The sequence below is a fragment of the Coturnix japonica genome, chromosome 9, assembly GCF_001577835.2.
Source record: "Coturnix japonica isolate 7356 chromosome 9, Coturnix japonica 2.1, whole genome shotgun sequence".
Classification (NCBI taxonomy): Eukaryota; Metazoa; Chordata; class Aves; order Galliformes; family Phasianidae; genus Coturnix; species Coturnix japonica.
Window position 1 is genome coordinate 14,588,798 of NC_029524.1, and position 11,830 is coordinate 14,600,627.

The 11,830-nt window shown below is 40.0% G+C and overlaps 1 long non-coding RNA gene across 1 annotated transcript; it reads left to right on the forward strand.

The window, feature by feature from the left end:
* Positions 1-3,259: 3,259 nt before the first annotated feature.
* Positions 3,260-11,358, forward strand: LOC116653825. Its single transcript, XR_004308306.1, has 3 exons — positions 3,260-4,603; positions 5,794-5,846; positions 6,524-11,358. It is a non-coding gene; the product is annotated as an uncharacterized LOC116653825 (long non-coding RNA).
* The last annotated feature ends 472 nt before the right edge of the window (positions 11,359-11,830 follow it).

An 11,830-nucleotide genomic window follows, 5' to 3' on the forward strand; every position in this document is an offset into this window, starting at 1 on the left:
AGATCAAACAGTGACTGCATACCTAGAAATATCCAGAGTCATTATCTTTACTAACAGAGCTAGTAGTTAGACCCACTCTTTTAACCATCAAATCTTATAATCTATGGTATTACAGAAAAAAGTCAGTTAATTTCCTAAGCAGAAACATATCGTAATATTATGAACATAAGATTCTTACTGATGTAATTTATTTGTCTTTTGCATGAATCAAAATGTAACAGGGTATAATAGTTATAATTATCTCATTAAAAAAAAAAAAAAAGAAAGAAAGAAAAAAAGAAAAGAAAAGAAAAAAGAAAAACCTGAAAGAACAATAGAACTCAGAGTGTTACCTACCCCTAATTGTAATCTCACTTAAACTAAGGAATAAGTCTTATTACATGTAAGGGTCTGTTATATTTTTTACTACATATTCTTCACACTTTTTCCTTCTCAGACTAATTTGCTACCTCCTGAACAGCCCTATCCTTCCATAAGTTGAGCACCGTGCAACGTGAAACATCACTCAATAGAAATGTAGGTCAATTTTTAACTGTACTTCCTTGTAATGGAATGGACTTGTATTTTACATGCAAAGGCAACAGAAAAAAAAAAATAGAAGAAGAAGATAATTTGTGTCTAATAGCCTTTGCAGTCCTGCTGTGTCTGTTAACTTTAAAGCTTCCAAAACGGAAATAATGGGACATACTGAAACACGTAAAACAGGATGGAAATGATGAGATGAAATGACTGTGAGAAGTGTGACAGGTCAGGGAAGGACACTGAAAGAGCCTCATGGGTTGAGGGGAGAGGGCTACTTGGGGAAATTAAAAAGGCTTCACATAACTGGGCATCTAAAAAAGAAGAATTAAAGTCTCCTTCACCCGACATGCCTGACCCGCCACTTGGTCTCTTCTTCCTTCTACTGCCCCTGCTGACAGAATAATACGCTCCAGCTGAGCCCTGCCATGCCTGGGCTATGGTAATCCCTGAATGAGGGCAAACACCTGTGGTAGCTTTGCTGCTTGGGGACAACATATTAACCCGTTCCTTCCCAGGCAGTGGGGGATTTGCATTTCAAATGGGGCACAAAGGCTCAGTCATACTCTTGTTTTTGAACAGAAGTCAAAAAGCTGGAGAAGTGGGCTTCTGTTCTTCGTCTCTCAGATTGGCCCATAGGCAAAAAATACTTGCCCAGGTATAACCAGGAAGTTGGTATTTTGTCCACAGTATTCACAAGACCAGAGTTAATGTATGTACTTTTTCTAGCTTTTTATGGACAACTTTGTCTACTGAAGAATTATCCTCATTAATTGTAAAGTGCCTACCAAGACTGAAAGAAGCTCCTTTGTAAAACAAAATCAAGTCCTTCACTAAAGTAACAAACGTAACCATTCAAGTAAATTTTGGGGTAATCCTCAGACCGACAAACATGGAATCCAGAAGTCGTTAGAGACATTGTGCAGGTGAGGACTGTCCTTGTACCTGAACAACTGGCAGCAGGATTCTGATTTCTGGAAACTGGCCCAAGACCCCTCCACAGGATCTGACTTTCAGAAAGTGCAGAAGATCCAATGCTCAATAAATTGTGCCATTGAGAGATAACTCAGACCTCCCAGATTACCAGTTCTTCCTGAATGCCAACGTCCCAATCCCTTGGTTGTGCTTTTTGTTTCAGTGTTCCTATGGTATCTTTCAACACCTTCCCCTGAAACAAAGTCCTGGATGTGAAAACCACCCAGACACTGTGAGATACCTGTATTGAATCTTTGAGGATGAATCAAATGAAAGAAAGAACAATTGTTTGCTTCTAAGACTTCAGGGTGTTTGGAATCCACATCCCCCTGTATTCATGGCACATTTCTTCAGCCTTTTCAAAATGAAACTCTCATTCTTTTGATCCGTGGGAGGGGTTGCTGCAGCCTCCCTTTCATTGTTGTATAAAATCTAAAGAAATAATAACAGTTAATAATACTAACGTTCTGAAAGAAAACCGTTTCATCTGAATCCCCAGGTAAAGCTGGGTGGATGACTTCTGTAGCTGCAAAGTCACATTTAGGCCGCCTTTAAAGCTGGCACTGGGGCAGGTTGGCAGTGTTGCATTCATCCTGCAGTGCTTTGTGAAGGGGCCTGGGAAGCAAATGGGGCTCTTGGCCTATGCCCCAGTGGCACCTAACAATGAGCCTTCTCCTCTGAACAGCCCCTTCCATTTCTGCTCTCATTTTAGCTTCTTCAAGCCTTGTGACAAGTATCCCAAAACAGCTGAGGAATGGAGATGGGCTTGGAGCCCCAGTTTCACCCCATAACCCTGCCCGTTGAATAGCACTGGGTGTGCAAGGTTTCCCACTGTTGCTGGGATACTACAAACTGGAAGAATGAGAATTCTGCTTTTAATTTCTCTAAACTACTGTTTAATTTGAATTAGCACATCTTCTTCCAAGGGAGAGTTTAATGTCAGAAACTTGAATCCTGGATGACCTATTTTATAATGAAAACATAGACTTTCAAACTTCTAAGATGAGCCCCACAGTCAGAGGTGAGAAATTCCAACAGCTGACATGCAAATAAAGTCACTTTTTTATGTGTGTGCATTTGCGGTCAGGCACTAACCCTTTCAATACATCAGGCCTACCTGAAAAGGTTAGCCCAGTTGTTTAAAAATTACCCATTTTGCTGTTAGCTTACTGATATGAGGGACCCTAGTGTATGCTTCCTTTCCTGACTCGAAGCTCCTGAAACCACCTCTTCAGTTTAATGTTCCCTCTCTTCCTTCAAATCTCTCTTCACTTGCTGCTTCCATCCATCTTCAAAGGTGGTCCCCTGCCAGCTAAATGCAACTTTGAACTCTCACAAAAACTTACAAAAGTCAATGGAAAGACTCAACTTTCAGATGCTCTGCATTATTCACATTTAAACTACCATCTATCCTTCTTGTGAGGTTTTTTTGTGTTTGTTTTTTTTTGTTTTGTTTTTTGTTTTTTTTTAATAATTATTTCTAAAAGCCATGCACTCTTTCAAGAGTTTCTCACTTTAAACCACTGACAAAATGGGAAGTGTGTGAATATTAGAGGAGGAGAACTAATTCATTGACTTCTGGTCAAGAAGTCTTCCTGCAAATGCCAAAATTCATGTAATATCCTCTTTGGTTTGAATTTCATATCCTGTTTACTCAATTGTCTGTGGAAGGATTAAGAACATCCTCACATTGTTTCAAAATACCAAGTTATATTACAATTCCCTTTCTTGCACATTCCCGCTCCTTGGCCTGAAAGATCTTTATAAGAGAACAGGAGGAATTGCGTGAGAGAGGAGGTGATTTTATCTCCATTTTACTGCCAGGTCACTTTCCCAAGGTTGTATATGGGTTTAAAGCATAAAACTAGATCTTCCAAGATTCACTCCAATACCTTAACCACATGAATATCTCAAAGTAGTTTGAAATTGCAGGGATTTTCTTCTGGCAGGAGTTGCATGTGCACTCAGATCATTTTGTCAGGTATCGAACAGAATTCCCCCATTTTGTAGAGACCATAATATCTCCAAAGAAACGATGGAAACCTGTGCAAAGAGCTGTGCTTTGGAGGACGCAGGAATGCCAGCATCTCTCTGTGTTTAAACCTGGTGGTTATAGTCAGTCCTTCAAACTTTTAAACTTGTTCCAAATTTTCAGAACTGCACAGCACGCAACTGAGAGAATGATTTGACCCCAAAGATCAGGATGTTGTAAGTATTGTTCAAGAAAAATCCAGTTGAAAAAGATTCTAAAAAAGTATCAGGGACACTTTTAAGTCTTCCTTTAAAAATAAAAATCATAAAACTACCTTTGTTGACTCCTGCTGTTAATGTGCTTTTATTCAGGCATTTAGAAACAATACTGCTTCACAGAGTAGACAGCCACGGTCAAGGGCTGTTTTCTCATCCGTGGTCCCTCATTAAGTACTGTGAGCTTGAGAACTAATAAAGTGGATGCTGTACATGCACATTAGGTAAAGAATACATGCTCCTGGCTGCAAATGAAGAGAGGATAGTTGAAATTGCAGTAGGTAATTCTAATCTTTTGAAAAATTTACTTAGGTAAGTTTAATTAAGGCTTGAAATGAACATTCAATTTGCCTATATCATTACTATACAAAGTCACCTCACAGATATTTATCTGCTCCATTCAGTAAAACATCAATGCCTATAATCATTTCTTGGAGCTCTTTTCATACAATTCAAGTGCACTATGGAAGAGCAATTTCCTTATAGCTGAGCATAGTCTGATTAAATTGTTTAAGCAATAGTCCTGATGAGCACTGAAGTCAACAGATAGACCAGACAAAGGCTCCTCCTCAGAAGCACAACTGAGAACAAGTGCAGTTCCTACAGTGGACAAAGCTGATACTCATTCCACTTCAATCAGAGAAGATCAAGTCCACCTTTCTCCCTACCTGTGATGAACATGTACAGCATCATCCCCAGAAATACACATACATGAGACTTCTGTAAAACCTTGTTGACTGCCCTTATCCTTAAGATGCACCAAAAATTATGATACTAATTAAGCTGTCTAAAAATTTTTTTCAGGATGGCTACAGATCCTAGCAACAGAAGAAGTACCACAGAACACAGTCTCTAACTTAACGTAAGTGAATTACAATTGCTTTTCTGTTCCCACTTGTGGAAGAAATCCAAAAGTGCATCATTAGCATTATTCCATATATGCCATGGATGTTTTCAAAGGTCAATTTGTTTATAGAAATTCTTCCATTGAGGATGAATGATGACACTATTTTGACCCCTCTGACCTTGGTGAGCAGGAATGCACTTTTCAAGCATCCAGAGCCCCTCTACACAATATGTCTAATCCTACATCTCCCCTGCCCTCACAGGCTATTTGCTGTTAGTAGCCACAATAGACAAGCAATAGTACCATTATAGGCTTCTCTAACAAAAGACTTTCGTGATCATTTTCTAGTGACTTGAAGATTGACAAGATCCCCTCCTGTTACCCAGATGCATTTTCTCCTCCTTCCTGGGGATTTCTTTTCTTGTTTCCAAGGAGGAAAGTGCCTCCCTGAGTAGCGACCTCTCTCTCAGCAGAGAGACCTGCTAGAAACAACAAACATTGCATGTTAAACCTCCTCCTAGAGGGCATTATGAACAAATGGAGTGCTAGCTCTTCTTTGATAAGGTGTACACCTGTGGTACAACTTCAGAATCAATTCAATTATAAAGACACAAAAATGCCTTTTGAAGAATGTTCCTGAGCGGCTCTGAGGCAGGGAACACAGCATATATATGAGCCTGACTTTGTCAAAGTTACTTAAAGGGAAGAAGTTGCGCAGAATCGCTCTGCAGCCTGATTAACTACCTGGGCACTGGTCTGTCAGCACAAGCCCGTATATGGAAATCAAAGCTGTCCCTCTATGATCTATCACATTAGCTGTCCTTCAGCGCAGTCAGAATTTCTCTTTTCTGGAACTTTTGCTTACTTGCTACATAAAACCTGAGCTATCAGAATGTTTAATTTTCAGAGATGCAGAACACTTGTACCTCTGAATGGTATGTGAGCTCACCTCTTAAAATAAAGCCCTGAATTACCCAGGCTGGGTACTCAGAAAATGAGATGCCCTTCCTCTGCCCCAGCCAGTAGTTAATTTGGAAAATTCCAGCTGCTCCATCTTTGGGTCTCATTTGGAACTCGATCAGGTAATAACAGCAGCCTACGCTAAAATACCTTCTGAGGATTACAAGGAGTTTGAGAACCCTCATAAACAATGGTGTGGATTAAAACAGTAATGCAAACGTTGTTTCATTTGTTATCATATGTAGGAAAAAAAGACAGAAGACCAGTCCTGACCTCTTTACGCATGGTACTTGACAAGGTAATATGCTTTTTAAGCTCAATATGCTTCAACTTACACTGTACTCACTAAAATAATATGTCTAAATGACACTTCAATGTTTGCTTTCGTTGGTTAAGAATAAACACTCCTCCATATTGTCATTAACAGAAGAGGAGGAAAAGAAAGCCACAGGTTACTTCAAATCCTTGGATCATAGTTCCTTCCCTTACTGCAGTCACTGAAGTCAGAGGGTGGGGTTCTTCAGTGCCTGCAGGGCAAGGACTGCTCCGTTCACCTTCTGGTATGGATGGAGAGTGAACCAGCAAATGATTTCACTGAAGAGAGCATGAGCAGAGAAGATTTTGTTTAGGTTTGATTTGGGCTCAATCTGAAATTTTATGAGCCACACGGGAGATATGTACTCAAATTTGGGGTTCACAGTGTCATAATTTAAGCTTTGTATGTAAAGTTGCTTCTTCAGATTCTAAAAAAAAATGTTTCAGGTATGTTACTGCTATGAGCTTTCCATAGCAGTGCTTCAATATTACTGTTTTACACGAAATAATCGAGTTGGAATCTGACCAACAGTTCATACCACAAAGTGAAATATGAGAATTCATCTTCTGATGAAACTGAAAACCTTACGGATTCCAGGCTGAGTTGTGCTCACCATTTTACCTCTTTCTTTCATTAAAGCAGTTGCGTTTATTTAACAGCACAGTGTGAGTCAAGAGACCCATCCTCACTGAAAAGCTCAACAACACACTAATATGCAGGAGTTATGTAAGTATGAAGTACACAGTGCTGAAGAATGGAACAAACTGAACAGGCTATAAAACTGCATCTATTTCCTTCTTATTGTTTGTTCTGGAATTGCAGACACAATCTGTGGCTATTTTTCACCTCCTTCTGTTTCCTCAAACTGACAGCATTTTCTCAGAGCATGGGACCTTTCAAGACATCTCCAAAAGGACCGTTGCAAGGGCAATGCTACAAATTCCACTTGCGAAACAAAAAGTCACAGCTTGGCATGTTCTTCCAGCACTTTCAACATGGACACAGGCCTGAATTAACACATGACCCATAATTAGCACTTTCCAGTAGCTGCCTAAATGAATGCTGTTCAATGGCTTCTACACAGATGCCTCTCAGCTTCTGGGAGATACAGAGCCATGAAAAGTATACAGCACATTTGATCCTGCTGTATTATTTGAAAAGAAAACCACAAGCCTTATCCTGCTTATCCTGAAGAGTTCAACTAAAGCATTAAGAAATTCTGATATCAGAAAGAATGCAATTGCCATTATCCTGAACATAAATTATTTATCCATCTCTGCTTGCTCATAGGATCCTTTCAACCAAAAGGACATCAGTGCCCTCAGAAAACTTAATCAGCTATGAGCCATAATATGCTGTCTTACAGAGAGTGAACAAAAAACACGAAGAAAAGCATGAGTGACTGTGAGCTGCAAGACACCACAACGTTGGTGCTGTAGGCAAAACGAGCTGCTTCATGTCACAGTTTGTAAAGTGTTTGCACAGGATAAAATTATGCCAAAAAAGCATACAGGAAAGTTTATATAGCACCACAAACAAGCACTGAGCATCCTCTGATATGTGATATTTATGGACATAAAACAGCCATGAGCTCTCATTCATCAGCAATTATTTCTATACCTCCCTGTCAGAACTTCCTTGGATCTGCTTCTAACACATTGACTGCAAAGCGATGCCAAGCACAGCCTCAGCTTACATTCCCTTTTGAGTGCTAAGTTCAGGAGAAACATCCTCACGCATCAGAAGGAATAATTTGATCTCTCCAGCCAAACCACGTATTGCTCCCACCCTCTGACTGCTTTTGGTGCCATTTTTCCTGCAGCCACACATCCAGTTGGCATTATTTGCCCAGTGCTGAATACCAGAGGAATGAGACATGCTCACTCAACTATGTACAACACTGCACCAGCACGGAAACTTAAGTAGAATAAAGTATAGGAAAGTACCACTGAAAGCTTGAAATGAGATAGAAAACAATAAGTGATCCAGCTGTAATTTGGTCTGGACGCAAGTTATTAGATCTAAGTGCATATTTACATGTCTTTGAAATGCTCCTGAATACTTCCTCTGTCTGAAAGGAAATTTTCAAAACGGTGATGAAAAAAATCTGGTTCAGATCATTTGTATTGGTTTTAAAACCAGGCATAACATTGCAGCCGGTTCTTTCATCCAGAAAAGGTGTAACTGTCATATCAAGTTAGAACTTCAGTCATGTTACTTTAAATCTGCATTAGTAAAACCTGTAACAAAACATGCCTCTGTTGTCTATATCTTGCATCTGGAGCCAAATTATGTTACGGTCTGATCTCTAAACCCAGTATGGAAGCTATATGTGGTATGTTCTGCACTTTGTAACATGGTACATGTGGACTTTTTACTGTAGTGATAACACAGCTCTACAGCGCACCTGGTAAAAACATTATACGTTAAAAATGACAGTCAAAAGAAGCTGGCGCAAATACGCCAGAATTACATACAAGGTTGCAATATAAGACTAAAAACAAACCTACATTTATAGGTACTATCTGGCACCTTACTTTTAGACAAAGGTCTGTAGCTTATGGTGTCATTTTAAAGGCTTAGCACTGGGTTTTTAAGCTGGAGAAATGGTATAAGACCAGTGTATAAAGGAGGTGAATTTCTGCTGACATTATGGAAGGTCTTAGTAGTCAGCCTCCTACCACTTGATAATATTCTGCAGATGGCGTGGAATAACATTATCAAAAGGCAATTCTTATATATATAACCCCTCAACTTGTAGCCAAACATGACTTCATGCAAGTAATAAATTCAGGAACTTGCGCAGCATATGGCAGAAGTTTTCAGAAACCAGGAGTACAATGCAGAGGTATCTGGATGAGACCCTCACCTTGCCCCTTTGCACCAAAGAAAAGGAGCAAAAGAGACTTGCAGTGCTGCTGCAGAAGACGTACTGAGGATTCCTTGCAAGCATAATGCCTGGCAGAGGTGTCAGGCCGGGTCTAAGAGTCTGTGTCAGGTTAGGTTAACAGTAAAAAAAGTAACGCTAAATCTTAACATTTGTATCAAGTGAGGAAACACTCCTTGGAATAATGCTCCTTTCAATAATTTCTATCATTCCTGGGGGCTCTGAGCACTGGGCCAGCAGCAGCAGTGGGTCTGTCACTGTGCACAGTGCTGCAGCACCCAAGCAATACTGATAAATCCCAACCTCCTCACTGAGATATTCTGTTTCTTAAAATTCTTTCGGAAATGCTAGTTTTAAAAAGGAAATGTTTTCTGATGATGTGGCAGCTCACGTTTTGCAGCTGTTTGTGACAGGGAAACAACAAAGAATGAAGAAAAAAGTGAAAACAACCTGGCTTTATCATTCAAGAGAGTAGAAAAATGCACCTTAAAAAGTCAGCAAAATGATTGAGAAACAAGTTTTCTGACATCAGTACTACAGGTACTGGCAGGTGCCAGACTGCCTGAAGCCACACATCTGACCCACTCTTTCCTGGCTGAGTGGAGAGTCCATTCTTTGTGCTCCATTACAGCAGCTATGCTACAGGGACAGCAGTGAATGTCTTTATTGACCCAGAGGGAAAACTGAGGAGTTTTCCTTTGACTTCCTGATGTGGTCAAATGAAGCAAGCACCAGGTAGTGATGCCTACTATCCCATGTAGTTCCAGTGAGTGATCTGGGACTCCCCCAAGATCTGCTGAGCAGGATCAGTGCCACACACAGTCAAAGGAGACAAGGCTTCCAACATAACTTAACAGCTGATGGCATACTGAAAATATCTTATTGGAACACATGAGAATGCAACTCTCCTGCTCCCCTGCACTCTCATTTTAAAGCAGGATTACTCTACTGAAGCAACTGCAGCTCTCTGGACACAGGACTAGAGTGAGTGAATTAGAGCCTATCCCCTGAGCTTTGAAGTACTTGTGAAAAATTTTCAATTATTTCTAGTCTAAGTCTGTGCTGTAATGACCTGTACAAATCTCAGAGAGCAAAACAATGAACTGCTCATACAGATGATCCTCTTGCCAAACTGAGTGTGTGATTGCTTCTGAAAATCTGCTTGTACACCTTTAATGCATGGACTTAATATCTTAAGAATATAACTCCTTCAAATGCCTTAAGTCTCAACTTTCCATGTTGTCTTTCAAGAATGGGATGCATTTGTAACAATGTAGGCAGGCAAATTCTTCTTTAGGCATTAAACTGTGCTCCAAAGGGGAATTAGAAAATGAGATTTACAAAAACATGAGATTTACAAAGTATGCTTCCTAATATATCAAAAGAGCAAGCAAGAAAAAAAATACCGGTGCTGATATTCTCAACTACTCTTACTAATATGCTTTTATGAACGGAGCAGCCACACTTCCTGCCTCAGTAGCCTCAAGAAGGAGATGCAATTCTACTGCCTGCAAATATAGAGGAGCTAGACAGGAGGGACTCAACTATGCAAAATGCTCAGTAGAACTTACAGCTGGGCACAGAGAAGAAAATCATAGTTAAAGTCATATTTAAGATGATCTTTAAAAGTCTGTCAAGGGCAGGCAGAACCATTTGTAGAAACACACTTCAATGACCAAAAAATAAAATAAAATAATCACTTAGCAATTCTCTTGCATGGGAACAACGCAAGTCTGAAAGCAAGGAGTCTGATATAACTCCTGAACAGAGCCAGAAAACAGAGATGTGGGCTGAGCTGAACTGTAGAGCTATATGGCAGAAAAGAGAGAAGTGGTGAAAGATTTCAGTTCTAGTCAGAATTGAGTTTGGCAAAAATTCTCATCCAATCCTGTTAAATCATATGCTTGAATGAGTTATTCAGCCAGGCCAGTAACATCTGTTCAGGAAAGGGGCCAACACTAAAATGTGTTTTTTCATCTCACAAAACAAAGCATAATCTAGGCTATAAATACACATGGTTTTACTATGCTGGATAATGTATCTCATGAAGAAAAAAAAACCCTTTAGTTCAGAATTTTTTTTTCTAGAGACATTACTCATCTGATCCTGGATCCTTTACATATTCAGAAGTCTCTCTGCTTTCAGCAGGATACTTAGGGCTGTAGAAAGTTTGGCCTGAGTAAGCGCAGCCAGACTCAGAAACGTTCTTGCCCCTTTACAAAATGAGAGCTGCCCCAGCCCGATCTCCACTTATACTTTTTTATGCTATGTATAAGAGCCATCTCGTCCCTTTGACACATCATCACAGACAAAAATTACCCCCTAAGCCCCACTGTCATGGGAAATTAATTAAGAACTCTGAAATAAAACAACAACAACAAAAAACACTATGAAACAAGACATTTTCCACTATGAATTTTGTTTGAGGTGCTCAACAAGGTCAGCATACTTTAATGAGCCACTTTCAGGCAGACATACATTCGCTTAAAACAAAGATGACTGTGCCTCTAAAAACCTCTTTTAAGTGATAGATGACTGTCAGCTTTGCAAAAACTGAGCATGCAGTGGCTTGATAGCATAGAATGAAAGCAATCTAGAAGTGCAAGTCTGTTTCTTTTGGCAGCAGCAGGAGTTGCTAATGGATTCATCATTTTCTGTTAAACATGAGCGTCAAACAAAAAAAAACTTTTAGGGCTCTTTTCATCTGAATTTCCGGCCCTATACTTGCCAGCCATGGAAGCTCTGTGGCTTACAGCTCAAATCTGATTCACACATCCCAAGTTCAGAAGCTGAGGCCACCCAAGTCCTGGACTCAGCAGGGTGGTATTTGCCATTCCCTTCAGCTCCTCAGTCTGCCATAGTGCAGCGATCCAAGGCCCTGCTTCCCAGGTCCCAACCCCATCATTAAGGAGCCACTGACCACCTTCCTGATGACAAATTCTTTCACTGCAGCCAGCTGGTGGCAACTGGCAGTGAAGATGGCTGCGCACAAAGTCACCCTTCAGTTAATAACTAAATTGACAGAAAATTAATTGCAATGATGACAGAGAACTAAAAGATCATTTAAGCTGAAAACTTT